This window comes from Chiloscyllium punctatum, chromosome 5 (assembly GCF_047496795.1).
Source record: "Chiloscyllium punctatum isolate Juve2018m chromosome 5, sChiPun1.3, whole genome shotgun sequence".
In the NCBI taxonomy this organism is placed as follows: domain Eukaryota; kingdom Metazoa; phylum Chordata; class Chondrichthyes; order Orectolobiformes; family Hemiscylliidae; genus Chiloscyllium; species Chiloscyllium punctatum.
Window position 1 is genome coordinate 41,396,133 of NC_092743.1, and position 26,384 is coordinate 41,422,516.

General features: G+C 58.7%; 21 non-coding genes across 21 annotated transcripts; all 21 read right to left on the reverse strand.

The window, feature by feature from the left end:
• Positions 1-523: 523 nt before the first annotated feature.
• On the reverse strand, positions 524-613 carry trnay-gua (transfer RNA tyrosine (anticodon GUA)). The gene is given in 2 exon segments: positions 524-559; positions 577-613. It is a non-coding gene; the product is annotated as a tRNA-Tyr (tRNA).
• A 1,176-nt stretch (positions 614-1,789) lies between these two features.
• trnay-gua (transfer RNA tyrosine (anticodon GUA)) lies at positions 1,790-1,879 on the reverse strand. Its single transcript is given in 2 exon segments — positions 1,790-1,825; positions 1,843-1,879. It is a non-coding gene; the product is annotated as a tRNA-Tyr (tRNA).
• Positions 1,880-3,054: 1,175 nt separating this feature from the next.
• trnay-gua (transfer RNA tyrosine (anticodon GUA)) lies at positions 3,055-3,144 on the reverse strand. The gene is given in 2 exon segments: positions 3,055-3,090; positions 3,108-3,144. It is a non-coding gene; the product is annotated as a tRNA-Tyr (tRNA).
• Positions 3,145-4,319: 1,175 nt separating this feature from the next.
• trnay-gua (transfer RNA tyrosine (anticodon GUA)) lies at positions 4,320-4,409 on the reverse strand. Its single transcript is given in 2 exon segments — positions 4,320-4,355; positions 4,373-4,409. It is a non-coding gene; the product is annotated as a tRNA-Tyr (tRNA).
• A 1,176-nt stretch (positions 4,410-5,585) lies between these two features.
• Positions 5,586-5,675, reverse strand: trnay-gua (transfer RNA tyrosine (anticodon GUA)). The gene is given in 2 exon segments: positions 5,586-5,621; positions 5,639-5,675. It is a non-coding gene; the product is annotated as a tRNA-Tyr (tRNA).
• Positions 5,676-6,851: 1,176 nt separating this feature from the next.
• Positions 6,852-6,941, reverse strand: trnay-gua (transfer RNA tyrosine (anticodon GUA)). Its single transcript is given in 2 exon segments — positions 6,852-6,887; positions 6,905-6,941. It is a non-coding gene; the product is annotated as a tRNA-Tyr (tRNA).
• Positions 6,942-8,117: 1,176 nt separating this feature from the next.
• trnay-gua (transfer RNA tyrosine (anticodon GUA)) lies at positions 8,118-8,207 on the reverse strand. Its single transcript is given in 2 exon segments — positions 8,118-8,153; positions 8,171-8,207. It is a non-coding gene; the product is annotated as a tRNA-Tyr (tRNA).
• Positions 8,208-9,383: 1,176 nt separating this feature from the next.
• Positions 9,384-9,473, reverse strand: trnay-gua (transfer RNA tyrosine (anticodon GUA)). The gene is given in 2 exon segments: positions 9,384-9,419; positions 9,437-9,473. It is a non-coding gene; the product is annotated as a tRNA-Tyr (tRNA).
• Positions 9,474-10,648: 1,175 nt separating this feature from the next.
• Positions 10,649-10,738, reverse strand: trnay-gua (transfer RNA tyrosine (anticodon GUA)). Its single transcript is given in 2 exon segments — positions 10,649-10,684; positions 10,702-10,738. It is a non-coding gene; the product is annotated as a tRNA-Tyr (tRNA).
• A 1,175-nt stretch (positions 10,739-11,913) lies between these two features.
• On the reverse strand, positions 11,914-12,003 carry trnay-gua (transfer RNA tyrosine (anticodon GUA)). The gene is given in 2 exon segments: positions 11,914-11,949; positions 11,967-12,003. It is a non-coding gene; the product is annotated as a tRNA-Tyr (tRNA).
• Positions 12,004-13,178: 1,175 nt separating this feature from the next.
• trnay-gua (transfer RNA tyrosine (anticodon GUA)) lies at positions 13,179-13,268 on the reverse strand. Its single transcript is given in 2 exon segments — positions 13,179-13,214; positions 13,232-13,268. It is a non-coding gene; the product is annotated as a tRNA-Tyr (tRNA).
• Positions 13,269-14,444: 1,176 nt separating this feature from the next.
• Positions 14,445-14,534, reverse strand: trnay-gua (transfer RNA tyrosine (anticodon GUA)). The gene is given in 2 exon segments: positions 14,445-14,480; positions 14,498-14,534. It is a non-coding gene; the product is annotated as a tRNA-Tyr (tRNA).
• A 1,176-nt stretch (positions 14,535-15,710) lies between these two features.
• trnay-gua (transfer RNA tyrosine (anticodon GUA)) lies at positions 15,711-15,800 on the reverse strand. The gene is given in 2 exon segments: positions 15,711-15,746; positions 15,764-15,800. It is a non-coding gene; the product is annotated as a tRNA-Tyr (tRNA).
• A 1,176-nt stretch (positions 15,801-16,976) lies between these two features.
• trnay-gua (transfer RNA tyrosine (anticodon GUA)) lies at positions 16,977-17,066 on the reverse strand. Its single transcript is given in 2 exon segments — positions 16,977-17,012; positions 17,030-17,066. It is a non-coding gene; the product is annotated as a tRNA-Tyr (tRNA).
• A 1,176-nt stretch (positions 17,067-18,242) lies between these two features.
• On the reverse strand, positions 18,243-18,332 carry trnay-gua (transfer RNA tyrosine (anticodon GUA)). The gene is given in 2 exon segments: positions 18,243-18,278; positions 18,296-18,332. It is a non-coding gene; the product is annotated as a tRNA-Tyr (tRNA).
• A 1,176-nt stretch (positions 18,333-19,508) lies between these two features.
• On the reverse strand, positions 19,509-19,598 carry trnay-gua (transfer RNA tyrosine (anticodon GUA)). The gene is given in 2 exon segments: positions 19,509-19,544; positions 19,562-19,598. It is a non-coding gene; the product is annotated as a tRNA-Tyr (tRNA).
• Positions 19,599-20,774: 1,176 nt separating this feature from the next.
• Positions 20,775-20,864, reverse strand: trnay-gua (transfer RNA tyrosine (anticodon GUA)). The gene is given in 2 exon segments: positions 20,775-20,810; positions 20,828-20,864. It is a non-coding gene; the product is annotated as a tRNA-Tyr (tRNA).
• Positions 20,865-22,040: 1,176 nt separating this feature from the next.
• trnay-gua (transfer RNA tyrosine (anticodon GUA)) lies at positions 22,041-22,130 on the reverse strand. The gene is given in 2 exon segments: positions 22,041-22,076; positions 22,094-22,130. It is a non-coding gene; the product is annotated as a tRNA-Tyr (tRNA).
• Positions 22,131-23,306: 1,176 nt separating this feature from the next.
• Positions 23,307-23,396, reverse strand: trnay-gua (transfer RNA tyrosine (anticodon GUA)). Its single transcript is given in 2 exon segments — positions 23,307-23,342; positions 23,360-23,396. It is a non-coding gene; the product is annotated as a tRNA-Tyr (tRNA).
• Positions 23,397-24,572: 1,176 nt separating this feature from the next.
• trnay-gua (transfer RNA tyrosine (anticodon GUA)) lies at positions 24,573-24,662 on the reverse strand. The gene is given in 2 exon segments: positions 24,573-24,608; positions 24,626-24,662. It is a non-coding gene; the product is annotated as a tRNA-Tyr (tRNA).
• A 1,176-nt stretch (positions 24,663-25,838) lies between these two features.
• Positions 25,839-25,928, reverse strand: trnay-gua (transfer RNA tyrosine (anticodon GUA)). Its single transcript is given in 2 exon segments — positions 25,839-25,874; positions 25,892-25,928. It is a non-coding gene; the product is annotated as a tRNA-Tyr (tRNA).
• Between the last annotated feature and the right edge of the window lie 456 nt (positions 25,929-26,384).

A 26,384-nucleotide genomic window follows, 5' to 3' on the forward strand; every position in this document is an offset into this window, starting at 1 on the left:
TTTCGCTCCTTCCGCAGTGGATCCTGAGCAGCCACGCTCCAGGATGTGCAGGAAATCCTCTCACCCGTCGGACGGCTGAGACCAAACATTGCTGATGCCTGTCTCGCTGAAAGAACCAACTTGTCGGAGGAGCGGCAGCGGCAGCTGGTGGACTCAGGCGAGGCGGAAGGCCCCGTGGACGAGGAAAGAAGTGCTGAGGCGATGGCGATTGCTGATTGGAGGTGGAAACGACTTCAGCCTTGGCGCAGCCACCACGAGTGTGAGGTGACGTCGCAGGGCCCCGCCTGACTGATAGAAGACTTCATTTGGTTGCAGTGAGCACAAAGTGCTTTCATGCGTTTGTGTCGAAAACGAGGCACCCTGCTGGCCGTCAGCTGCAGCCGCAGCAAGGAGACAGCTGGCTGGCTGGTTGCAGAGGGGGAAGGGCGTGTGCCGACGTGTCGCCTTTTCAGCTCATCTGTGTTGCTGTGGCCCGCGTGCTGGTGGATGCTGACTGTTTGCAAAAAGCAGCAGGGTGGGGGGCTCCTTCGAGCCGGAATTGAACCGGCGACCTAAGGATGACAGGTTTGCGACACACTACAGTCCTCCGCTCTACCAGCTGAGCTATCGAAGGAGAGCCCAGTAGAGGCTCTCCCTTGCTGATGCTTTGCCGCGCTCCTCCACTAATGCGACGCCGTTGCCTCCCTGAAAATCTGTCACTCTGGCAGATCCTGAGCCACTGGCTGATCTCCACAGCTTCGGCCTGTGCTGGCATGAAGAAATCGTCTCGAGTGCTGATCTGAAACTGCCAGATTCTGCCGGTACAGTACCTGACTCGCAGCTTCGTGTACATGTCAGGTTAGGGTTTGGGCCGCAGCTTACCGACTGGTTCAAGTTGCCTCCAAACACGTCCAGGACGTGCCCGCTGACCTCAGGCGACTCACCCACCACCGGTGTGATCCTTTCAAGGTGCTGACTTGCACCCCGCAGGGAAAAAACATCAACGCCGCAGGCGTTTCCCTTCACTGCGCAGCTCGACTTCCTTCCTACGCTGCACCCTGAAACAGCAGGACCTGCCTGTCGCTCACGCGTGAAGCTTTTGATCTTTCGGGACCACTCTCAGGGAGGCGGCGTACGCAAACGGTATTCCGTCTGCTGCAGACCAGCTGAGTGAGTGGGTGCACTCGCAGTTTTAAAAGCAAGTGGAGAATGCGGGCATCGATCCCACTACCTCACGCGTGCGCTCCAACAGTTGAACTAATCCCCCGGTAGGTGAGCCGGCCACGCTTTCGCTCCTTCCGCAGTGGATCCTGAGCAGCCACGCTCCAGGATGTGCAGGAAATCCTCTCACCCGTCGGACGGCTGAGACCAAACAGTGCTGATGCCTGTCTCGCTGAAAGAACCAACTTGTCGGAGGAGCGGCAGCGGCAGCTGGTGGACTCAGGCGAGGCGGAAGGCCCCGTGGACGAGGAAAGAAGTGCTGAGGCGATGGCGATTGCTGATTGGAGGTGGAAACGACTTCAGCCTTGGCGCAGCCACCACGAGCGTGAGGTGACGTCGCAGGGCCCCGCCTGACTGATAGAAGACTTCATTTGGTTGCAGTGAGCACAAAGTGCTTTCATGCGTTTGTGTCGAAAACGAGGCACCCTGCTGGCCGTCAGCTGCAGCCGCAGCAAGGAGACAGCTGGCTGGCTGGTTGCAGAGGGGGAAGGGCGTGTGCCGACGTGTCGCCTTTTCAGCTCATCTGTGTTGCTGTGGCCCGCGTGCTGGTGGATGCTGACTGTTTGCAAAAAGCAGCAGGGTGGGGGGCTCCTTCGAGCCGGAATTGAACCGGCGACCTAAAGATGACAGGTTTGCGACACGCTACAGTCCTCCGCTCTACCAGCTGAGCTATCGAAGGAGAGCCCAGCAGAGGCTCTCCCTTGCTGATGCTTTGCCGCGCTCCTCCACTAATGCGACGCCGTTGCCTCCCTGAAAATCTGTCACTCTGGCAGATCCTGAGCCACTGGCTGATCTCCACAGCTTCGGCCTGTGCTGGCATGAAGAAATCGTCTCGAGTGCTGATCCGAAACTGCCAGATTCTGCCGGTACAGTACCTGACTCGCAGCTTCGTGTACATGTCAGGTTAGGGTTTGGGCCGCAGCTTACCGACTGGTTCAAGTTGCCTCCAAACACGTCCAGGACGTGCCCGCTGACCTCAGGCGACTCACCCACCACCGGTGTGATCCTTTCAAGGTGCTGACTTGCACCCCGCAGGGAAAAAACATCAACGCCGCAGGCGTTTCCCTTCACTGCGCAGCTCGACTTCCTTCCTACGCTGCACCCTGAAACAGCAGGACCTGCCTGTCGCTCACGCGTGAAGCTTTTGATCTTTCGGACCACTCTCAGGGAGGCGGCGTACGCAAACGGTATTCCGTCTGCTGCAGACCAGCTGAGTGAGTGGGTGCACTCGCAGTTTTAAAAGCAAGTGGAGAATGCGAGCATCGATCCCACTACCTCACGCGTGCGCTCCAACAGTTGAACTAATCCCCCGGTAGGTGAGCCGGCCACGCTTTCGCTCCTTCCGCAGTGGATCCTGAGCAGCCACGCTCCAGGATGTGCAGGAAATCCTCTCACCCGTCGGACGGCTGAGACCAAACAGTGCTGATGCCTGTCTCGCTGAAAGAACCAACTTGTCGGAGGAGCGGCAGCGGCAGCTGGTGGACTCAGGCGAGGCGGAAGGCCCCGTGGACGAGGAAAGAAGTGCTGAGGCGATGGCGATTGCTGATTGGAGGTGGAAACGACTTCAGCCTTGGCGCAGCCACCACGAGCGTGAGGTGACGTCGCAGGGCCCCGCCTGACTGATAGAAGACTTCATTTGGTTGCAGTGAGCACAAAGTGCTTTCATGCGTTTGTGTCGAAAACGAGGCACCCTGCTGGCCGTCAGCTGCAGCCGCAGCAAGGAGACAGCTGGCTGGCTGGTTGCAGAGGGGGAAGGGCGTGTGCCGACGTGTCGCCTTTTCAGCTCATCTGTGTTGCTGTGGCCCGCGTGCTGGTGGATGCTGACTGTTTGCAAAAAGCAGCAGGGTGGGGGGCTCCTTCGAGCCGGAATTGAACCGGCGACCTAAAGATGACAGGTTTGCGACACGCTACAGTCCTCCGCTCTACCAGCTGAGCTATCGAAGGAGAGCCCAGCAGAGGCTCTCCCTTGCTGATGCTTTGCCGCGCTCCTCCACTAATGCGACGCCGTTGCCTCCCTGAAAATCTGTCACTCTGGCAGATCCTGAGCCACTGGCTGATCTCCACAGCTTCGGCCTGTGCTGGCATGAAGAAATCGTCTCGAGTGCTGATCCGAAACTGCCAGATTCTGCCGGTACAGTACCTGACTCGCAGCTTCGTGTACATGTCAGGTTAGGGTTTGGGCCGCAGCTTACCGACTGGTTCAAGTTGCCTCCAAACACGTCCAGGACGTGCCCGCTGACCTCAGGCGACTCACCCACCACCGGTGTGATCCTTTCAAGGTGCTGACTTGCACCCCGCAGGGAAAAAACATCAACGCCGCAGGCGTTTCCCTTCACTGCGCAGCTCGACTTCCTTCCTACGCTGCACCCTGAAACAGCAGGACCTGCCTGTCGCTCACGCGTGAAGCTTTTGATCTTTCGGACCACTCTCAGGGAGGCGGCGTACGCAAACGGTATTCCGTCTGCTGCAGACCAGCTGAGTGAGTGGGTGCACTCGCAGTTTTAAAAGCAAGTGGAGAATGCGAGCATCGATCCCACTACCTCACGCGTGCGCTCCAACAGTTGAACTAATCCCCCGGTAGGTGAGCCGGCCACGCTTTCGCTCCTTCCGCAGTGGATCCTGAGCAGCCACGCTCCAGGATGTGCAGGAAATCCTCTCACCCGTCGGACGGCTGAGACCAAACAGTGCTGATGCCTGTCTCGCTGAAAGAACCAACTTGTCGGAGGAGCGGCAGCGGCAGCTGGTGGACTCAGGCGAGGCGGAAGGCCCCGTGGACGAGGAAAGAAGTGCTGAGGCGATGGCGATTGCTGATTGGAGGTGGAAACGACTTCAGCCTTGGCGCAGCCACCACGAGCGTGAGGTGACGTCGCAGGGCCCCGCCTGACTGATAGAAGACTTCATTTGGTTGCAGTGAGCACAAAGTGCTTTCATGCGTTTGTGTCGAAAACGAGGCACCCTGCTGGCCGTCAGCTGCAGCCGCAGCAAGGAGACAGCTGGCTGGCTGGTTGCAGAGGGGGAAGGGCGTGTGCCGACGTGTCGCCTTTTCAGCTCATCTGTGTTGCTGTGGCCCGCGTGCTGGTGGATGCTGACTGTTTGCAAAAAGCAGCAGGGTGGGGGGCTCCTTCGAGCCGGAATTGAACCGGCGACCTAAGGATGACAGGTTTGCGACACACTACAGTCCTCCGCTCTACCAGCTGAGCTATCGAAGGAGAGCCCAGTAGAGGCTCTCCCTTGCTGATGCTTTGCCGCGCTCCTCCACTAATGCGACGCCGTTGCCTCCCTGAAAATCTGTCACTCTGGCAGATCCTGAGCCACTGGCTGATCTCCACAGCTTCGGCCTGTGCTGGCATGAAGAAATCGTCTCGAGTGCTGATCCGAAACTGCCAGATTCTGCCGGTACAGTACCTGACTCGCAGCTTCGTGTACATGTCAGGTTAGGGTTTGGGCCGCAGCTTACCGACTGGTTCAAGTTGCCTCCAAACACGTCCAGGACGTGCCCGCTGACCTCAGGCGACTCACCCACCACCGGTGTGATCCTTTCAAGGTGCTGACTTGCACCCCGCAGGGAAAAAACATCAACGCCGCAGGCGTTTCCCTTCACTGCGCAGCTCGACTTCCTTCCTACGCTGCACCCTGAAACAGCAGGACCTGCCTGTCGCTCACGCGTGAAGCTTTTGATCTTTCGGGACCACTCTCAGGGAGGCGGCGTACGCAAACGGTATTCCGTCTGCTGCAGACCAGCTGAGTGAGTGGGTGCACTCGCAGTTTTAAAAGCAAGTGGAGAATGCGGGCATCGATCCCACTACCTCACGCGTGCGCTCCAACAGTTGAACTAATCCCCCGGTAGGTGAGCCGGCCACGCTTTCGCTCCTTCCGCAGTGGATCCTGAGCAGCCACGCTCCAGGATGTGCAGGAAATCCTCTCACCCGTCGGACGGCTGAGACCAAACATTGCTGATGCCTGTCTCGCTGAAAGAACCAACTTGTCGGAGGAGCGGCAGCGGCAGCTGGTGGACTCAGGCGAGGCGGAAGGCCCCGTGGACGAGGAAAGAAGTGCTGAGGCGATGGCGATTGCTGATTGGAGGTGGAAACGACTTCAGCCTTGGCGCAGCCACCACGAGCGTGAGGTGACGTCGCAGGGCCCCGCCTGACTGATAGAAGACTTCATTTGGTTGCAGTGAGCACAAAGTGCTTTCATGCGTTTGTGTCGAAAACGAGGCACCCTGCTGGCCGTCAGCTGCAGCCGCAGCAAGGAGACAGCTGGCTGGCTGGTTGCAGAGGGGGAAGGGCGTGTGCCGACGTGTCGCCTTTTCAGCTCATCTGTGTTGCTGTGGCCCGCGTGCTGGTGGATGCTGACTGTTTGCAAAAAGCAGCAGGGTGGGGGGCTCCTTCGAGCCGGAATTGAACCGGCGACCTAAGGATGACAGGTTTGCGACACACTACAGCCCTCCGCTCTACCAGCTGAGCTATCGAAGGAGAGCCCAGTAGAGGCTCTCCCTTGCTGATGCTTTGCCGCGCTCCTCCACTAATGCGACGCCGTTGCCTCCCTGAAAATCTGTCACTCTGGCAGATCCTGAGCCACTGGCTGATCTCCACAGCTTCGGCCTGTGCTGGCATGAAGAAATCGTCTCGAGTGCTGATCCGAAACTGCCAGATTCTGCCGGTACAGTACCTGACTCGCAGCTTCGTGTACATGTCAGGTTAGGGTTTGGGCCGCAGCTTACCGACTGGTTCAAGTTGCCTCCAAACACGTCCAGGACGTGCCCGCTGACCTCAGGCGACTCACCCACCACCGGTGTGATCCTTTCAAGGTGCTGACTTGCACCCCGCAGGGAAAAAACATCAACGCCGCAGGCGTTTCCCTTTACTGCGCAGCTCGACTTCCTTCCTACGCTGCACCCTGAAACAGCAGGACCTGCCTGTCGCTCACGCGTGAAGCTTTTGATCTTTCGGGACCACTCTCAGGGAGGCGGCGTACGCAAACGGTATTCCGTCTGCTGCAGACCAGCTGAGTGAGTGGGTGCACTCGCAGTTTTAAAAGCAAGTGGAGAATGCGGGCATCGATCCCACTACCTCACGCGTGCGCTCCAACAGTTGAACTAATCCCCCGGTAGGTGAGCCGGCCACGCTTTCGCTCCTTCCGCAGTGGATCCTGAGCAGCCACGCTCCAGGATGTGCAGGAAATCCTCTCACCCGTCGGACGGCTGAGACCAAACATTGCTGATGCCTGTCTCGCTGAAAGAACCAACTTGTCGGAGGAGCGGCAGCGGCAGCTGGTGGACTCAGGCGAGGCGGAAGGCCCCGTGGACGAGGAAAGAAGTGCTGAGGCGATGGCGATTGCTGATTGGAGGTGGAAACGACTTCAGCCTTGGCGCAGCCACCACGAGCGTGAGGTGACGTCGCAGGGCCCCGCCTGACTGATAGAAGACTTCATTTGGTTGCAGTGAGCACAAAGTGCTTTCATGCGTTTGTGTCGAAAACGAGGCACCCTGCTGGCCGTCAGCTGCAGCCGCAGCAAGGAGACAGCTGGCTGGCTGGTTGCAGAGGGGGAAGGGCGTGTGCCGACGTGTCGCCTTTTCAGCTCATCTGTGTTGCTGTGGCCCGCGTGCTGGTGGATGCTGACTGTTTGCAAAAAGCAGCAGGGTGGGGGGCTCCTTCGAGCCGGAATTGAACCGGCGACCTAAGGATGACAGGTTTGCGACACACTACAGCCCTCCGCTCTACCAGCTGAGCTATCGAAGGAGAGCCCAGTAGAGGCTCTCCCTTGCTGATGCTTTGCCGCGCTCCTCCACTAATGCGACGCCGTTGCCTCCCTGAAAATCTGTCACTCTGGCAGATCCTGAGCCACTGGCTGATCTCCACAGCTTCGGCCTGTGCTGGCATGAAGAAATCGTCTCGAGTGCTGATCCGAAACTGCCAGATTCTGCCGGTACAGTACCTGACTCGCAGCTTCGTGTACATGTCAGGTTAGGGTTTGGGCCGCAGCTTACCGACTGGTTCAAGTTGCCTCCAAACACGTCCAGGACGTGCCCGCTGACCTCAGGCGACTCACCCACCACCGGTGTGATCCTTTCAAGGTGCTGACTTGCACCCCGCAGGGAAAAAACATCAACGCCGCAGGCGTTTCCCTTCACTGCGCAGCTCGACTTCCTTCCTACGCTGCACCCTGAAACAGCAGGACCTGCCTGTCGCTCACGCGTGAAGCTTTTGATCTTTCGGGACCACTCTCAGGGAGGCGGCGTACGCAAACGGTATTCCGTCTGCTGCAGACCAGCTGAGTGAGTGGGTGCACTCGCAGTTTTAAAAGCAAGTGGAGAATGCGGGCATCGATCCCACTACCTCACGCGTGCGCTCCAACAGTTGAACTAATCCCCCGGTAGGTGAGCCGGCCACGCTTTCGCTCCTTCCGCAGTGGATCCTGAGCAGCCACGCTCCAGGATGTGCAGGAAATCCTCTCACCCGTCGGACGGCTGAGACCAAACATTGCTGATGCCTGTCTCGCTGAAAGAACCAACTTGTCGGAGGAGCGGCAGCGGCAGCTGGTGGACTCAGGCGAGGCGGAAGGCCCCGTGGACGAGGAAAGAAGTGCTGAGGCGATGGCGATTGCTGATTGGAGGTGGAAACGACTTCAGCCTTGGCGCAGCCACCACGAGCGTGAGGTGACGTCGCAGGGCCCCGCCTGACTGATAGAAGACTTCATTTGGTTGCAGTGAGCACAAAGTGCTTTCATGCGTTTGTGTCGAAAACGAGGCACCCTGCTGGCCGTCAGCTGCAGCCGCAGCAAGGAGACAGCTGGCTGGCTGGTTGCAGAGGGGGAAGGGCGTGTGCCGACGTGTCGCCTTTTCAGCTCATCTGTGTTGCTGTGGCCCGCGTGCTGGTGGATGCTGACTGTTTGCAAAAAGCAGCAGGGTGGGGGGCTACTTCGAGCCGGAATTGAACCGGCGACCTAAGGATGACAGGTTTGCGACACACTACAGTCCTCCGCTCTACCAGCTGAGCTATCGAAGGAGAGCCCAGTAGAGGCTCTCCCTTGCTGATGCTTTGCCGCGCTCCTCCACTAATGCGACGCCGTTGCCTCCCTGAAAATCTGTCACTCTGGCAGATCCTGAGCCACTGGCTGATCTCCACAGCTTCGGCCTGTGCTGGCATGAAGAAATCGTCTCGAGTGCTGATCCGAAACTGCCAGATTCTGCCGGTACAGTACCTGACTCGCAGCTTCGTGTACATGTCAGGTTAGGGTTTGGGCCGCAGCTTACCGACTGGTTCAAGTTGCCTCCAAACACGTCCAGGACGTGCCCGCTGACCTCAGGCGACTCACCCACCACCGGTGTGATCCTTTCAAGGTGCTGACTTGCACCCCGTAGGGAAAAAACATCAACGCCGCAGGCGTTTCCCTTCACTGCGCAGCTCGACTTCCTTCCTACGCTGCACCCTGAAACAGCAGGACCTGCCTGTCGCTCACGCGTGAAGCTTTTGATCTTTCGGGACCACTCTCAGGGAGGCGGCGTACGCAAACGGTATTCCGTCTGCTGCAGACCAGCTGAGTGAGTGGGTGCACTCGCAGTTTTAAAAGCAAGTGGAGAATGCGGGCATCGATCCCACTACCTCACGCGTGCGCTCCAACAGTTGAACTAATCCCCCGGTAGGTGAGCCGGCCACGCTTTCGCTCCTTCCGCAGTGGATCCTGAGCAGCCACGCTCCAGGATGTGCAGGAAATCCTCTCACCCGTCGGACGGCTGAGACCAAACATTGCTGATGCCTGTCTCGCTGAAAGAACCAACTTGTCGGAGGAGCGGCAGCGGCAGCTGGTGGACTCAGGCGAGGCGGAAGGCCCCGTGGACGAGGAAAGAAGTGCTGAGGCGATGGCGATTGCTGATTGGAGGTGGAAACGACTTCAGCCTTGGCGCAGCCACCACGAGCGTGAGGTGACGTCGCAGGGCCCCGCCTGACTGATAGAAGACTTCATTTGGTTGCAGTGAGCACAAAGTGCTTTCATGCGTTTGTGTCGAAAACGAGGCACCCTGCTGGCCGTCAGCTGCAGCCGCAGCAAGGAGACAGCTGGCTGGCTGGTTGCAGAGGGGGAAGGGCGTGTGCCGACGTGTCGCCTTTTCAGCTCATCTGTGTTGCTGTGGCCCGCGTGCTGGTGGATGCTGACTGTTTGCAAAAAGCAGCAGGGTGGGGGGCTCCTTCGAGCCGGAATTGAACCGGCGACCTAAAGATGACAGGTTTGCGACACGCTACAGTCCTCCGCTCTACCAGCTGAGCTATCGAAGGAGAGCCCAGCAGAGGCTCTCCCTTGCTGATGCTTTGCCGCGCTCCTCCACTAATGCGACGCCGTTGCCTCCCTGAAAATCTGTCACTCTGGCAGATCCTGAGCCACTGGCTGATCTCCACAGCTTCGGCCTGTGCTGGCATGAAGAAATCGTCTCGAGTGCTGATCCGAAACTGCCAGATTCTGCCGGTACAGTACCTGACTCGCAGCTTCGTGTACATGTCAGGTTAGGGTTTGGGCCGCAGCTTACCGACTGGTTCAAGTTGCCTCCAAACACGTCCAGGACGTGCCCGCTGACCTCAGGCGACTCACCCACCACCGGTGTGATCCTTTCAAGGTGCTGACTTGCACCCCGCAGGGAAAAAACATCAACGCCGCAGGCGTTTCCCTTCACTGCGCAGCTCGACTTCCTTCCTACGCTGCACCCTGAAACAGCAGGACCTGCCTGTCGCTCACGCGTGAAGCTTTTGATCTTTCGGACCACTCTCAGGGAGGCGGCGTACGCAAACGGTATTCCGTCTGCTGCAGACCAGCTGAGTGAGTGGGTGCACTCGCAGTTTTAAAAGCAAGTGGAGAATGCGAGCATCGATCCCACTACCTCACGCGTGCGCTCCAACAGTTGAACTAATCCCCCGGTAGGTGAGCCGGCCACGCTTTCGCTCCTTCCGCAGTGGATCCTGAGCAGCCACGCTCCAGGATGTGCAGGAAATCCTCTCACCCGTCGGACGGCTGAGACCAAACAGTGCTGATGCCTGTCTCGCTGAAAGAACCAACTTGTCGGAGGAGCGGCAGCGGCAGCTGGTGGACTCAGGCGAGGCGGAAGGCCCCGTGGACGAGGAAAGAAGTGCTGAGGCGATGGCGATTGCTGATTGGAGGTGGAAACGACTTCAGCCTTGGCGCAGCCACCACGAGCGTGAGGTGACGTCGCAGGGCCCCGCCTGACTGATAGAAGACTTCATTTGGTTGCAGTGAGCACAAAGTGCTTTCATGCGTTTGTGTCGAAAACGAGGCACCCTGCTGGCCGTCAGCTGCAGCCGCAGCAAGGAGACAGCTGGCTGGCTGGTTGCAGAGGGGGAAGGGCGTGTGCCGACGTGTCGCCTTTTCAGCTCATCTGTGTTGCTGTGGCCCGCGTGCTGGTGGATGCTGACTGTTTGCAAAAAGCAGCAGGGTGGGGGGCTCCTTCGAGCCGGAATTGAACCGGCGACCTAAAGATGACAGGTTTGCGACACGCTACAGTCCTCCGCTCTACCAGCTGAGCTATCGAAGGAGAGCCCAGCAGAGGCTCTCCCTTGCTGATGCTTTGCCGCGCTCCTCCACTAATGCGACGCCGTTGCCTCCCTGAAAATCTGTCACTCTGGCAGATCCTGAGCCACTGGCTGATCTCCACAGCTTCGGCCTGTGCTGGCATGAAGAAATCGTCTCGAGTGCTGATCCGAAACTGCCAGATTCTGCCGGTACAGTACCTGACTCGCAGCTTCGTGTACATGTCAGGTTAGGGTTTGGGCCGCAGCTTACCGACTGGTTCAAGTTGCCTCCAAACACGTCCAGGACGTGCCCGCTGACCTCAGGCGACTCACCCACCACCGGTGTGATCCTTTCAAGGTGCTGACTTGCACCCCGCAGGGAAAAAACATCAACGCCGCAGGCGTTTCCCTTCACTGCGCAGCTCGACTTCCTTCCTACGCTGCACCCTGAAACAGCAGGACCTGCCTGTCGCTCACGCGTGAAGCTTTTGATCTTTCGGACCACTCTCAGGGAGGCGGCGTACGCAAACGGTATTCCGTCTGCTGCAGACCAGCTGAGTGAGTGGGTGCACTCGCAGTTTTAAAAGCAAGTGGAGAATGCGAGCATCGATCCCACTACCTCACGCGTGCGCTCCAACAGTTGAACTAATCCCCCGGTAGGTGAGCCGGCCACGCTTTCGCTCCTTCCGCAGTGGATCCTGAGCAGCCACGCTCCAGGATGTGCAGGAAATCCTCTCACCCGTCGGACGGCTGAGACCAAACAGTGCTGATGCCTGTCTCGCTGAAAGAACCAACTTGTCGGAGGAGCGGCAGCGGCAGCTGGTGGACTCAGGCGAGGCGGAAGGCCCCGTGGACGAGGAAAGAAGTGCTGAGGCGATGGCGATTGCTGATTGGAGGTGGAAACGACTTCAGCCTTGGCGCAGCCACCACGAGCGTGAGGTGACGTCGCAGGGCCCCGCCTGACTGATAGAAGACTTCATTTGGTTGCAGTGAGCACAAAGTGCTTTCATGCGTTTGTGTCGAAAACGAGGCACCCTGCTGGCCGTCAGCTGCAGCCGCAGCAAGGAGACAGCTGGCTGGCTGGTTGCAGAGGGGGAAGGGCGTGTGCCGACGTGTCGCCTTTTCAGCTCATCTGTGTTGCTGTGGCCCGCGTGCTGGTGGATGCTGACTGTTTGCAAAAAGCAGCAGGGTGGGGGGCTCCTTCGAGCCGGAATTGAACCGGCGACCTAAAGATGACAGGTTTGCGACACGCTACAGTCCTCCGCTCTACCAGCTGAGCTATCGAAGGAGAGCCCAGCAGAGGCTCTCCCTTGCTGATGCTTTGCCGCGCTCCTCCACTAATGCGACGCCGTTGCCTCCCTGAAAATCTGTCACTCTGGCAGATCCTGAGCCACTGGCTGATCTCCACAGCTTCGGCCTGTGCTGGCATGAAGAAATCGTCTCGAGTGCTGATCCGAAACTGCCAGATTCTGCCGGTACAGTACCTGACTCGCAGCTTCGTGTACATGTCAGGTTAGGGTTTGGGCCGCAGCTTACCGACTGGTTCAAGTTGCCTCCAAACACGTCCAGGACGTGCCCGCTGACCTCAGGCGACTCACCCACCACCGGTGTGATCCTTTCAAGGTGCTGACTTGCACCCCGCAGGGAAAAAACATCAACGCCGCAGGCGTTTCCCTTCACTGCGCAGCTCGACTTCCTTCCTACGCTGCACCCTGAAACAGCAGGACCTGCCTGTCGCTCACGCGTGAAGCTTTTGATCTTTCGGACCACTCTCAGGGAGGCGGCGTACGCAAACGGTATTCCGTCTGCTGCAGACCAGCTGAGTGAGTGGGTGCACTCGCAGTTTTAAAAGCAAGTGGAGAATGCGAGCATCGATCCCACTACCTCACGCGTGCGCTCCAACAGTTGAACTAATCCCCCGGTAGGTGAGCCGGCCACGCTTTCGCTCCTTCCGCAGTGGATCCTGAGCAGCCACGCTCCAGGATGTGCAGGAAATCCTCTCACCCGTCGGACGGCTGAGACCAAACAGTGCTGATGCCTGTCTCGCTGAAAGAACCAACTTGTCGGAGGAGCGGCAGCGGCAGCTGGTGGACTCAGGCGAGGCGGAAGGCCCCGTGGACGAGGAAAGAAGTGCTGAGGCGATGGCGATTGCTGATTGGAGGTGGAAACGACTTCAGCCTTGGCGCAGCCACCACGAGCGTGAGGTGACGTCGCAGGGCCCCGCCTGACTGATAGAAGACTTCATTTGGTTGCAGTGAGCACAAAGTGCTTTCATGCGTTTGTGTCGAAAACGAGGCACCCTGCTGGCCGTCAGCTGCAGCCGCAGCAAGGAGACAGCTGGCTGGCTGGTTGCAGAGGGGGAAGGGCGTGTGCCGACGTGTCGCCTTTTCAGCTCATCTGTGTTGCTGTGGCCCGCGTGCTGGTGGATGCTGACTGTTTGCAAAAAGCAGCAGGGTGGGGGGCTCCTTCGAGCCGGAATTGAACCGGCGACCTAAGGATGACAGGTTTGCGACACACTACAGTCCTCCGCTCTACCAGCTGAGCTATCGAAGGAGAGCCCAGCAGAGGCTCTCCCTTGCTGATGCTTTGCCGCGCTCCTCCACTAATGCGACGCCGTTGCCTCCCTGAAAATCTGTCACTCTGGCAGATCCTGAGCCACTGGCTGATCTCCACAGCTTCGGCCTGTGCTGGCATGAAGAAATCGTCTCGAGTGCTGATCCGAAACTGCCAGATTCTGCCGGTACAGTACCTGACTCGCAGCTTCGTGTACATGTCAGGTTAGGGTTTGGGCCGCAGCTTACCGACTGGTTCAAGTTGCCTCCAAACACGTCCAGGACGTGCCCGCTGACCTCAGGCGACTCACCCACCACCGGTGTGATCCTTTCAAGGTGCTGACTTGCACCCCGCAGGGAAAAAACATCAACGCCGCAGGCGTTTCCCTTCACTGCGCAGCTCGACTTCCTTCCTACGCTGCACCCTGAAACAGCAGGACCTGCCTGTCGCTCACGCGTGAAGCTTTTGATCTTTCGGGACCACTCTCAGGGAGGCGGCGTACGCAAACGGTATTCCGTCTGCTGCAGACCAGCTGAGTGAGTGGGTGCACTCGCAGTTTTAAAAGCAAGTGGAGAATGCGGGCATCGATCCCACTACCTCACGCGTGCGCTCCAACAGTTGAACTAATCCCCCGGTAGGTGAGCCGGCCACGCTTTCGCTCCTTCCGCAGTGGATCCTGAGCAGCCACGCTCCAGGATGTGCAGGAAATCCTCTCACCCGTCGGACGGCTGAGACCAAACATTGCTGATGCCTGTCTCGCTGAAAGAACCAACTTGTCGGAGGAGCGGCAGCGGCAGCTGGTGGACTCAGGCGAGGCGGAAGGCCCCGTGGACGAGGAAAGAAGTGCTGAGGCGATGGCGATTGCTGATTGGAGGTGGAAACGACTTCAGCCTTGGCGCAGCCACCACGAGCGTGAGGTGACGTCGCAGGGCCCCGCCTGACTGATAGAAGACTTCATTTGGTTGCAGTGAGCACAAAGTGCTTTCATGCGTTTGTGTCGAAAACGAGGCACCCTGCTGGCCGTCAGCTGCAGCCGCAGCAAGGAGACAGCTGGCTGGCTGGTTGCAGAGGGGGAAGGGCGTGTGCCGACGTGTCGCCTTTTCAGCTCATCTGTGTTGCTGTGGCCCGCGTGCTGGTGGATGCTGACTGTTTGCAAAAAGCAGCAGGGTGGGGGGCTCCTTCGAGCCGGAATTGAACCGGCGACCTAAGGATGACAGGTTTGCGACACACTACAGCCCTCCGCTCTACCAGCTGAGCTATCGAAGGAGAGCCCAGTAGAGGCTCTCCCTTGCTGATGCTTTGCCGCGCTCCTCCACTAATGCGACGCCGTTGCCTCCCTGAAAATCTGTCACTCTGGCAGATCCTGAGCCACTGGCTGATCTCCACAGCTTCGGCCTGTGCTGGCATGAAGAAATCGTCTCGAGTGCTGATCCGAAACTGCCAGATTCTGCCGGTACAGTACCTGACTCGCAGCTTCGTGTACATGTCAGGTTAGGGTTTGGGCCGCAGCTTACCGACTGGTTCAAGTTGCCTCCAAACACGTCCAGGACGTGCCCGCTGACCTCAGGCGACTCACCCACCACCGGTGTGATCCTTTCAAGGTGCTGACTTGCACCCCGCAGGGAAAAAACATCAACGCCGCAGGCGTTTCCCTTCACTGCGCAGCTCGACTTCCTTCCTACGCTGCACCCTGAAACAGCAGGACCTGCCTGTCGCTCACGCGTGAAGCTTTTGATCTTTCGGGACCACTCTCAGGGAGGCGGCGTACGCAAACGGTATTCCGTCTGCTGCAGACCAGCTGAGTGAGTGGGTGCACTCGCAGTTTTAAAAGCAAGTGGAGAATGCGGGCATCGATCCCACTACCTCACGCGTGCGCTCCAACAGTTGAACTAATCCCCCGGTAGGTGAGCCGGCCACGCTTTCGCTCCTTCCGCAGTGGATCCTGAGCAGCCACGCTCCAGGATGTGCAGGAAATCCTCTCACCCGTCGGACGGCTGAGACCAAACATTGCTGATGCCTGTCTCGCTGAAAGAACCAACTTGTCGGAGGAGCGGCAGCGGCAGCTGGTGGACTCAGGCGAGGCGGAAGGCCCCGTGGATGAGGAAAGAAGTGCTGAGGCGATGGCGATTGCTGATTGGAGGTGGAAACGACTTCAGCCTTGGCGCAGCCACCACGAGCGTGAGGTGACGTCGCAGGGCCCCGCCTGACTGATAGAAGACTTCATTTGGTTGCAGTGAGCACAAAGTGCTTTCATGCGTTTGTGTCGAAAACGAGGCACCCTGCTGGCCGTCAGCTGCAGCCGCAGCAAGGAGACAGCTGGCTGGCTGGTTGCAGAGGGGGAAGGGCGTGTGCCGACGTGTCGCCTTTTCAGCTCATCTGTGTTGCTGTGGCCCGCGTGCTGGTGGATGCTGACTGTTTGCAAAAAGCAGCAGGGTGGGGGGCTACTTCGAGCCGGAATTGAACCGGCGACCTAAGGATGACAGGTTTGCGACACACTACAGTCCTCCGCTCTACCAGCTGAGCTATCGAAGGAGAGCCCAGTAGAGGCTCTCCCTTGCTGATGCTTTGCCGCGCTCCTCCACTAATGCGACGCCGTTGCCTCCCTGAAAATCTGTCACTCTGGCAGATCCTGAGCCACTGGCTGATCTCCACAGCTTCGGCCTGTGCTGGCATGAAGAAATCGTCTCGAGTGCTGATCCGAAACTGCCAGATTCTGCCGGTACAGTACCTGACTCGCAGCTTCGTGTACATGTCAGGTTAGGGTTTGGGCCGCAGCTTACCGACTGGTTCAAGTTGCCTCCAAACACGTCCAGGACGTGCCCGCTGACCTCAGGCGACTCACCCACCACCGGTGTGATCCTTTCAAGGTGCTGACTTGCACCCCGCAGGGAAAAAACATCAACGCCGCAGGCGTTTCCCTTCACTGCGCAGCTCGACTTCCTTCCTACGCTGCACCCTGAAACAGCAGGACCTGCCTGTCGCTCACGCGTGAAGCTTTTGATCTTTCGGGACCACTCTCAGGGAGGCGGCGTACGCAAACGGTATTCCGTCTGCTGCAGACCAGCTGAGTGAGTGGGTGCACTCGCAGTTTTAAAAGCAAGTGGAGAATGCGGGCATCGATCCCACTACCTCACGCGTGCGCTCCAACAGTTGAACTAATCCCCCGGTAGGTGAGCCGGCCACGCTTTCGCTCCTTCCGCAGTGGATCCTGAGCAGCCACGCTCCAGGATGTGCAGGAAATCCTCTCACCCGTCGGACGGCTGAGACCAAACATTGCTGATGCCTGTCTCGCTGAAAGAACCAACTTGTCGGAGGAGCGGCAGCGGCAGCTGGTGGACTCAGGCGAGGCGGAAGGCCCCGTGGACGAGGAAAGAAGTGCTGAGGCGATGGCGATTGCTGATTGGAGGTGGAAACGACTTCAGCCTTGGCGCAGCCACCACGAGCGTGAGGTGACGTCGCAGGGCCCCGCCTGACTGATAGAAGACTTCATTTGGTTGCAGTGAGCACAAAGTGCTTTCATGCGTTTGTGTCGAAAACGAGGCACCCTGCTGGCCGTCAGCTGCAGCCGCAGCAAGGAGACAGCTGGCTGGCTGGTTGCAGAGGGGGAAGGGCGTGTGCCGACGTGTCGCCTTTTCAGCTCATCTGTGTTGCTGTGGCCCGCGTGCTGGTGGATGCTGACTGTTTGCAAAAAGCAGCAGGGTGGGGGGCTCCTTCGAGCCGGAATTGAACCGGCGACCTAAGGATGACAGGTTTGCGACACACTACAGCCCTCCGCTCTACCAGCTGAGCTATCGAAGGAGAGCCCAGTAGAGGCTCTCCCTTGCTGATGCTTTGCCGCGCTCCTCCACTAATGCGACGCCGTTGCCTCCCTGAAAATCTGTCACTCTGGCAGATCCTGAGCCACTGGCTGATCTCCACAGCTTCGGCCTGTGCTGGCATGAAGAAATCGTCTCGAGTGCTGATCCGAAACTGCCAGATTCTGCCGGTACAGTACCTGACTCGCAGCTTCGTGTACATGTCAGGTTAGGGTTTGGGCCGCAGCTTACCGACTGGTTCAAGTTGCCTCCAAACACGTCCAGGACGTGCCCGCTGACCTCAGGCGACTCACCCACCACCGGTGTGATCCTTTCAAGGTGCTGACTTGCACCCCGCAGGGAAAAAACATCAACGCCGCAGGCGTTTCCCTTCACTGCGCAGCTCGACTTCCTTCCTACGCTGCACCCTGAAACAGCAGGACCTGCCTGTCGCTCACGCGTGAAGCTTTTGATCTTTCGGGACCACTCTCAGGGAGGCGGCGTACGCAAACGGTATTCCGTCTGCTGCAGACCAGCTGAGTGAGTGGGTGCACTCGCAGTTTTAAAAGCAAGTGGAGAATGCGAGCATCGATCCCACTACCTCACGCGTGCGCTCCAACAGTTGAACTAATCCCCCGGTAGGTGAGCCGGCCACGCTTTCGCTCCTTCCGCAGTGGATCCTGAGCAGCCACGCTCCAGGATGTGCAGGAAATCCTCTCACCCGTCGGACGGCTGAGACCAAACATTGCTGATGCCTGTCTCGCTGAAAGAACCAACTTGTCGGAGGAGCGGCAGCGGCAGCTGGTGGACTCAGGCGAGGCGGAAGGCCCCGTGGACGAGGAAAGAAGTGCTGAGGCGATGGCGATTGCTGATTGGAGGTGGAAACGACTTCAGCCTTGGCGCAGCCACCACGAGCGTGAGGTGACGTCGCAGGGCCCCGCCTGACTGATAGAAGACTTCATTTGGTTGCAGTGAGCACAAAGTGCTTTCATGCGTTTGTGTCGAAAACGAGGCACCCTGCTGGCCGTCAGCTGCAGCCGCAGCAAGGAGACAGCTGGCTGGCTGGTTGCAGAGGGGGAAGGGCGTGTGCCGACGTGTCGCCTTTTCAGCTCATCTGTGTTGCTGTGGCCCGCGTGCTGGTGGATGCTGACTGTTTGCAAAAAGCAGCAGGGTGGGGGGCTCCTTCGAGCCGGAATTGAACCGGCGACCAAAGGATGACAGGTTTGCGACACACTACAGCCCTCCGCTCTACCAGCTGAGCTATCGAAGGAGAGCCCAGTAGAGGCTCTCCCTTGCTGATGCTTTGCCGCGCTCCTCCACTAATGCGACGCCGTTGCCTCCCTGAAAATCTGTCACTCTGGCAGATCCTGAGCCACTGGCTGATCTCCACAGCTTCGGCCTGTGCTGGCATGAAGAAATCGTCTCGAGTGCTGATCCGAAACTGCCAGATTCTGCCGGTACAGTACCTGACTCGCAGCTTCGTGTACATGTCAGGTTAGGGTTTGGGCCGCAGCTTACCGACTGGTTCAAGTTGCCTCCAAACACGTCCAGGACGTGCCCGCTGACCTCAGGCGACTCACCCACCACCGGTGTGATCCTTTCAAGGTGCTGACTTGCACCCCGCAGGGAAAAAACATCAACGCCGCAGGCGTTTCCCTTCACTGCGCAGCTCGACTTCCTTCCTACGCTGCACCCTGAAACAGCAGGACCTGCCTGTCGCTCACGCGTGAAGCTTTTGATCTTTCGGGACCACTCTCAGGGAGGCGGCGTACGCAAACGGTATTCCGTCTGCTGCAGACCAGCTGAGTGAGTGGGTGCACTCGCAGTTTTAAAAGCAAGTGGAGAATGCGAGCATCGATCCCACTACCTCACGCGTGCGCTCCAACAGTTGAACTAATCCCCCGGTAGGTGAGCCGGCCACGCTTTCGCTCCTTCCGCAGTGGATCCTGAGCAGCCACGCTCCAGGATGTGCAGGAAATCCTCTCACCCGTCGGACGGCTGAGACCAAACATTGCTGATGCCTGTCTCGCTGAAAGAACCAACTTGTCGGAGGAGCGGCAGCGGCAGCTGGTGGACTCAGGCGAGGCGGAAGGCCCCGTGGACGAGGAAAGAAGTGCTGAGGCGATGGCGATTGCTGATTGGAGGTGGAAACGACTTCAGCCTTGGCGCAGCCACCACGAGCGTGAGGTGACGTCGCAGGGCCCCGCCTGACTGATAGAAGACTTCATTTGGTTGCAGTGAGCACAAAGTGCTTTCATGCGTTTGTGTCGAAAACGAGGCACCCTGCTGGCCGTCAGCTGCAGCCGCAGCAAGGAGACAGCTGGCTGGCTGGTTGCAGAGGGGGAAGGGCGTGTGCCGACGTGTCGCCTTTTCAGCTCATCTGTGTTGCTGTGGCCCGCGTGCTGGTGGATGCTGACTGTTTGCAAAAAGCAGCAGGGTGGGGGGCTCCTTCGAGCCGGAATTGAACCGGCGACCTAAGGATGACAGGTTTGCGACACACTACAGCCCTCCGCTCTACCAGCTGAGCTATCGAAGGAGAGCCCAGTAGAGGCTCTCCCTTGCTGATGCTTTGCCGCGCTCCTCCACTAATGCGACGCCGTTGCCTCCCTGAAAATCTGTCACTCTGGCAGATCCTGAGCCACTGGCTGATCTCCACAGCTTCGGCCTGTGCTGGCATGAAGAAATCGTCTCGAGTGCTGATCCGAAACTGCCAGATTCTGCCGGTACAGTACCTGACTCGCAGCTTCGTGTACATGTCAGGTTAGGGTTTGGGCCGCAGCTTACCGACTGGTTCAAGTTGCCTCCAAACACGTCCAGGACGTGCCCGCTGACCTCAGGCGACTCACCCACCACCGGTGTGATCCTTTCAAGGTGCTGACTTGCACCCCGCAGGGAAAAAACATCAACGCCGCAGGCGTTTCCCTTCACTGCGCAGCTCGACTTCCTTCCTACGCTGCACCCTGAAACAGCAGGACCTGCCTGTCGCTCACGCGTGAAGCTTTTGATCTTTCGGGACCACTCTCAGGGAGGCGGCGTACGCAAACGGTATTCCGTCTGCTGCAGACCAGCTGAGTGAGTGGGTGCACTCGCAGTTTTAAAAGCAAGTGGAGAATGCGAGCATCGATCCCACTACCTCACGCGTGCGCTCCAACAGTTGAACTAAACCCCCGGTAGGTGAGCCGGCCACGCTTTCGCTCCTTCCGCAGTGGATCCTGAGCAGCCACGCTCCAGGATGTGCAGGAAATCCTCTCACCCGTCGGACGGCTGAGACCAAACATTGCTGATGCCTGTCTCGCTGAAAGAACCAACTTGTCGGAGGAGCGGCAGCGGCAGCTGGTGGACTCAGGCGAGGCGGAAGGCCCCGTGGACGAGGAAAGAAGTGCTGAGGCGATGGCGATTGCTGATTGGAGGTGGAAACGACTTCAGCCTTGGCGCAGCCACCACGAGCGTGAGGTGACGTCGCAGGGCCCCGCCTGACTGATAGAAGACTTCATTTGGTTGCAGTGAGCACAAAGTGCTTTCATGCGTTTGTGTCGAAAACGAGGCACCCTGCTGGCCGTCAGCTGCAGCCGCAGCAAGGAGACAGCTGGCTGGCTGGTTGCAGAGGGGGAAGGGCGTGTGCCGACGTGTCGCCTTTTCAGCTCATCTGTGTTGCTGTGGCCCGCGTGCTGGTGGATGCTGACTGTTTGCAAAAAGCAGCAGGGTGGGGGGCTCCTTCGAGCCGGAATTGAACCGGCGACCTAAGGATGACAGGTTTGCGACACACTACAGTCCTCCGCTCTACCAGCTGAGCTATCGAAGGAGAGCCCAGCAGTGGCTCTCCCTTGCTGATGCTTTGCCGCGCTCCTCCACTAATGCGACGCCGTTGCCTCCCTGAAAATCTGTCACTCTGGCAGATCCTGAGCCACTGGCTGATCTCCACAGCTTCGGCCTGTGCTGGCATGAAGAAATCGTCTCGAGTGCTGATCCGAAACTGCCAGATTCTGCCGGTACAGTACCTGACTCGCAGCTTCGTGTACATGTCAGGTTAGGGTTTGGGCCGCAGCTTACCGACTGGTTCAAGTTGCCTCCAAACACGTCCAGGACGTGCCCGCTGACCTCAGGCGACTCACCCACCACCGGTGTGATCCTTTCAAGGTGCTGACTTGCACCCCGCAGGGAAAAAACATCAACGCCGCAGGCGTTTCCCTTCACTGCGCAGCTCGACTTCCTTCCTACGCTGCACCCTGAAACAGCAGGACCTGCCTGTCACTCACGCGTGAAGCTTTTGATCTTTCGGGACCACTCTCAGGGAGGCGGCGTACGCAAACGGTATTCCGTCTGCTGCAGACCAGCTGAGTGAGTGGGTGCACTCGCAGTTTTAAAAGCAAGTGGAGAATGCGAGCATCGATCCCACTACCTCACGCGTGCGCTCCAACAGTTGAACTAATCCCCCGGTAGGTGAGCCGGCCACGCTTTCGCTCCTTCCGCAGTGGATCCTGAGCAGCCACGCTCCAGGATGTGCAGGAAATCCTCTCACCCGTCGGACGGCTGAGACCAAACAGTGCTGATGCCTGTCTCGCTGAAAGAACCAACTTGTCGGAGGAGCGGCAGCGGCAGCTGGTGGACTCAGGCGAGGCGGAAGGCCCCGTGGACGAGGAAAGAAGTGCTGAGGCGATGGCGATTGCTGATTGGAGGTGGAAACGACTTCAGCCTTGGCGCAGCCACCACGAGCGTGAGGTGACGTCGCAGGGCCCCGCCTGACTGATAGAAGACTTCATTTGGTTGCAGTGAGCACAAAGTGCTTTCATGCGTTTGTGTCGAAAACGAGGCACCCTGCTGGCCGTCAGCTGCAGCCGCAGCAAGGAGACAGCTGGCTGGCTGGTTGCAGAGGGGGAAGGGCGTGTGCCGACGTGTCGCCTTTTCAGCTCATCTGTGTTGCTGTGGCCCGCGTGCTGGTGGATGCTGACTGTTTGCAAAAAGCAGCAGGGTGGGGGGCTCCTTCGAGCCGGAATTGAACCGGCGACCTAAGGATGACAGGTTTGCGACACACTACAGTCCTCCGCTCTACCAGCTGAGCTATCGAAGGAGAGCCCAGCAGTGGCTCTCCCTTGCTGATGCTTTGCCGCGCTCCTCCACTAATGCGACGCCGTTGCCTCCCTGAAAATCTGTCACTCTGGCAGATCCTGAGCCACTGGCTGATCTCCACAGCTTCGGCCTGTGCTGGCATGAAGAAATCGTCTCGAGTGCTGATCCGAAACTGCCAGATTCTGCCGGTACAGTACCTGACTCGCAGCTTCGTGTACATGTCAGGTTAGGGTTTGGGCCGCAGCTTACCGACTGGTTCAAGTTGCCTCCAAACACGTCCAGGACGTGCCCGCTGACCTCAGGCGACTCACCCACCACCGGTGTGATCCTTTCAAGGTGCTGACTTGCACCCCGCAGGGAAAAAACATCAACGCCGCAGGCGTTTCCCTTCACTGCGCAGCTCGACTTCCTTCCTACGCTGCACCCTGAAACAGCAGGACCTGCCTGTCGCTCACGCGTGAAGCTTTTGATCTTTCGGGACCACTCTCAGGGAGGCGGCGTACGCAAACGGTATTCCGTCTGCTGCAGACCAGCTGAGTGAGTGGGTGCACTCGCAGTTTTAAAAGCAAGTGGAGAATGCGAGCATCGATCCCACTACCTCACGCGTGCGCTCCAACAGTTGAACTAATCCCCCGGTAGGTGAGCCGGCCACGCTTTCGCTCCTTCCGCAGTGGATCCTGAGCAGCCACGCTCCAGGATGTGCAGGAAATCCTCTCACCCGTCGGACGGCTGAGACCAAACAGTGCTGATGCCTGTCTCGCTGAAAGAACCAACTTGTCGGAGGAGCGGCAGCGGCAGCTGGTGGACTCAGGCGAGGCGGAAGGCCCCGTGGACGAGGAAAGAAGTGCTGAGGCGATGGCGATTGCTGATTGGAGGTGGAAACGACTTCAGCCTTGGCGCAGCCACCACGAGCGTGAGGTGACGTCGCAGGGCCCCGCCTGACTGATAGAAGACTTCATTTGGTTGCAGTGAGCACAAAGTGCTTTCATGCGTTTGTGTCGAAAACGAGGCACCCTGCTGGCCGTCAGCTGCAGCCGCAGCAAGGAGACAGCTGGCTGGCTGGTTGCAGAGGGGGAAGGGCGTGTGCCGACGTGTCGCCTTTTCAGCTCATCTGTGTTGCTGTGGCCCGCGTGCTGGTGGATGCTGACTGTTTGCAAAAAGCAGCAGGGTGGGGGGCTCCTTCGAGCCGGAATTGAACCGGCGATCTAAGGATGACAGGTTTGCGACACACTACAGTCCTCCGCTCTACCAGCTAAGCTATCGAAGGAGAGCCCAGCAGTGGCTCTCCCTTGCTGATGCTTTGCCGCGCTCCTCCACTAATGCGACGCCGTTGCCTCCCTGAAAATCTGTCACTCTGGCAGATCCTGAGCCACTGGCTGATCTCCACAGCTTCGGCCTGTGCTGGCATGAAGAAATCGTCTCGAGTGCTGATCCGAAACTGCCAGATTCTGCCGGTACAGTACCTGACTCGCAGCTTCGTGTACATGTCAGGTTAGGGTTTGGGCCACAGCTTACCGACTGGTTCAAGTTGCCTCCAAACACGTCCAGGACGTGCCCGCTGACCTCAGGCAACTCACCCACCACCGGTGTGATCCTTTCAAGGTGCTGACTTGCACCCCGCAGGGAAAAAACATCAACGCCGCAGGCGTTTCCCTTCACTGCGCAGCTCGACTTCCTTCCTACGCTGCACCCTGAAACAGCAGGACCTGCCTGTCGCTCACGCGTGAAGCTTTTGATCTTTCGGGACCACTCTCAGGGAGGCGGCGTACGCAAACGGTATTCCGTCTGCTGCAGACCAGCTGAGTGAGTGGGTGCACTCGCAGTTTTAAAAGCAAGTGGAGAATGCGAGCATCGATCCCACTACCTCACGCGTGCGCTCCAACAGTTGAACTAATCCCCCGGTAGGTGAGCCGGCCACGCTTTCGCTCCTTCCGCAGTGGATCCTGAGCAGCCACGCTCCAGGATGTGCAGGAAATCCTCTCACCCGTCGGACGGCTGAGACCAAACATTGCTGATGCCTGTCTCGCTGAAAGAACCAACTTGTCGGAGGAGCGGCAGCGGCAGCTGGTGGACTCAGGCGAGGCGGAAGGCCCCGTGGACGAGGAAAGAAGTGCTGAGGCGATGGCGATTGCTGATTGGAGGTGGAAACGACTTCAGCCTTGGCGCAGCCACCACGAGCGTGAGGTGACGTCGCAGGGCCCCGCCTGACTGATAGAAGACTTCATTTGGTTGCAGTGAGCACAAAGTGCTTTCATGCGTTTGTGTCGAAAACGAGGCACCCTGCTGGCCGTCAGCTGCAGCCGCAGCAAGGAGACAGCTGGCTGGCTGGTTGCAGAGGGGGAAGGGCGTGTGCCGACGTGTCGCCTTTTCAGCTCATCTGTGTTGCTGTGGCCCGCGTGCTGGTGGATGCTGACTGTTTGCAAAAAGCAGCAGGGTGGGGGGCTCCTTCGAGCCGGAATTGAACCGGCGACCTAAGGATGACAGGTTTGCGACACACTACAGTCCTCCGCTCTACCAGCTGAGCTATCGAAGGAGAGCCCAGCAGTGGCTCTCCCTTGCTGATGCTTTGCCGCGCTCCTCCACTAATGCGACGCCGTTGCCTCCCTGAAAATCTGTCACTCTGGCAGATCCTGAGCCACTGGCTGATCTCCACAGCTTCGGCCTGTGCTGGCATGAAGAAATCGTCTCGAGTGCTGATCCGAAACTGCCAGATTCTGCCGGTACAGTACCTGACTCGCAGCTTCGTGTACATGTCAGGTTAGGGTTTGGGCCACAGCTTACCGACTGGTTCAAGTTGCCTCCAAACACGTCCAGGACGTGCCCGCTGACCTCAGGCAACTCACCCACCACCGGTGTGATCCTTTCAAGGTGCTGACTTGCACCCCGCAGGGAAAAAACATCAACGCCGCAGGCGTTTCCCTTCACTGCGCAGCTCGACTTCCTTCCTACGCTGCACCCTGAAACAGCAGGACCTGCCTGTCGCTCACGCGTGAAGCTTTTGATCTTTCGGGACCACTCTCAGGGAGGCGGCGTACGCAAACGGTATTCCGTCTGCTGCAGACCAGCTGAGTGAGTGGGTGCACTCGCAGTTTTAAAAGCAAGTGGAGAATGCGAGCATCGATCCCACTACCTCACGCGTGCGCTCCAACAGTTGAACTAATCCCCCGGTAGGTGAGCCGGCCACGCTTTCGCTCCTTCCGCAGTGGATCCTGAGCAGCCACGCTCCAGGATGTGCAGGAAATCCTCTCACCCGTCGGACGGCTGAGACCAAACATTGCTGATGCCTGTCTCGCTGAAAGAACCAACTTGTCGGAGGAGCGGCAGCGGCAGCTGGTGGACTCAGGCGAGGCGGAAGGCCCCGTGGACGAGGAAAGAAGTGCTGAGGCGATGGCGATTGCTGATTGGAGGTGGAAACGACTTCAGCCTTGGCGCAGCCACCACGAGCGTGAGGTGACGTCGCAGGGCCCCGCCTGACTGATAGAAGACTTCATTTGGTTGCAGTGAGCACAAAGTGCTTTCATGCGTTTGTGTCGAAAACGAGGCACCCTGCTGGCCGTCAGCTGCAGCCGCAGCAAGGAGACAGCTGGCTGGCTGGTTGCAGAGGGGGAAGGGCGTGTGCCGACGTGTCGCCTTTTCAGCTCATCTGTGTTGCTGTGGCCCGCGTGCTGGTGGATGCTGACTGTTTGCAAAAAGCAGCAGGGTGGGGGGCTCCTTCGAGCCGGAATTGAACCGGCGACCTAAGGATGACAGGTTTGCGACACACTACAGTCCTCCGCTCTACCAGCTGAGCTATCGAAGGAGAGCCCAGCAGTGGCTCTCCCTTGCTGATGCTTTGCCGCGCTCCTCCACTAATGCGACGCCGTTGCCTCCCTGAAAATCTGTCACTCTGGCAGATCCTGAGCCACTGGCTGATCTCCACAGCTTCGGCCTGTGCTGGCATGAAGAAATCGTCTCGAGTGCTGATCCGAAACTGCCAGATTCTGCCGGTACAGTACCTGACTCGCAGCTTCGTGTACATGTCAGGTTAGGGTTTGGGCCACAGCTTACCGACTGGTTCAAGTTGCCTCCAAACACGTCCAGGACGTGCCCGCTGACCTCAGGCAACTCACCCACCACCGGTGTGATCCTTTCAAGGTGCTGACTTGCACCCCGCAGGGAAAAAACATCAACGCCGCAGGCGTTTCCCTTCACTGCGCAGCTCGACTTCCTTCCTACGCTGCACCCTGAAACAGCAGGACCTGCCTGTCGCTCACGC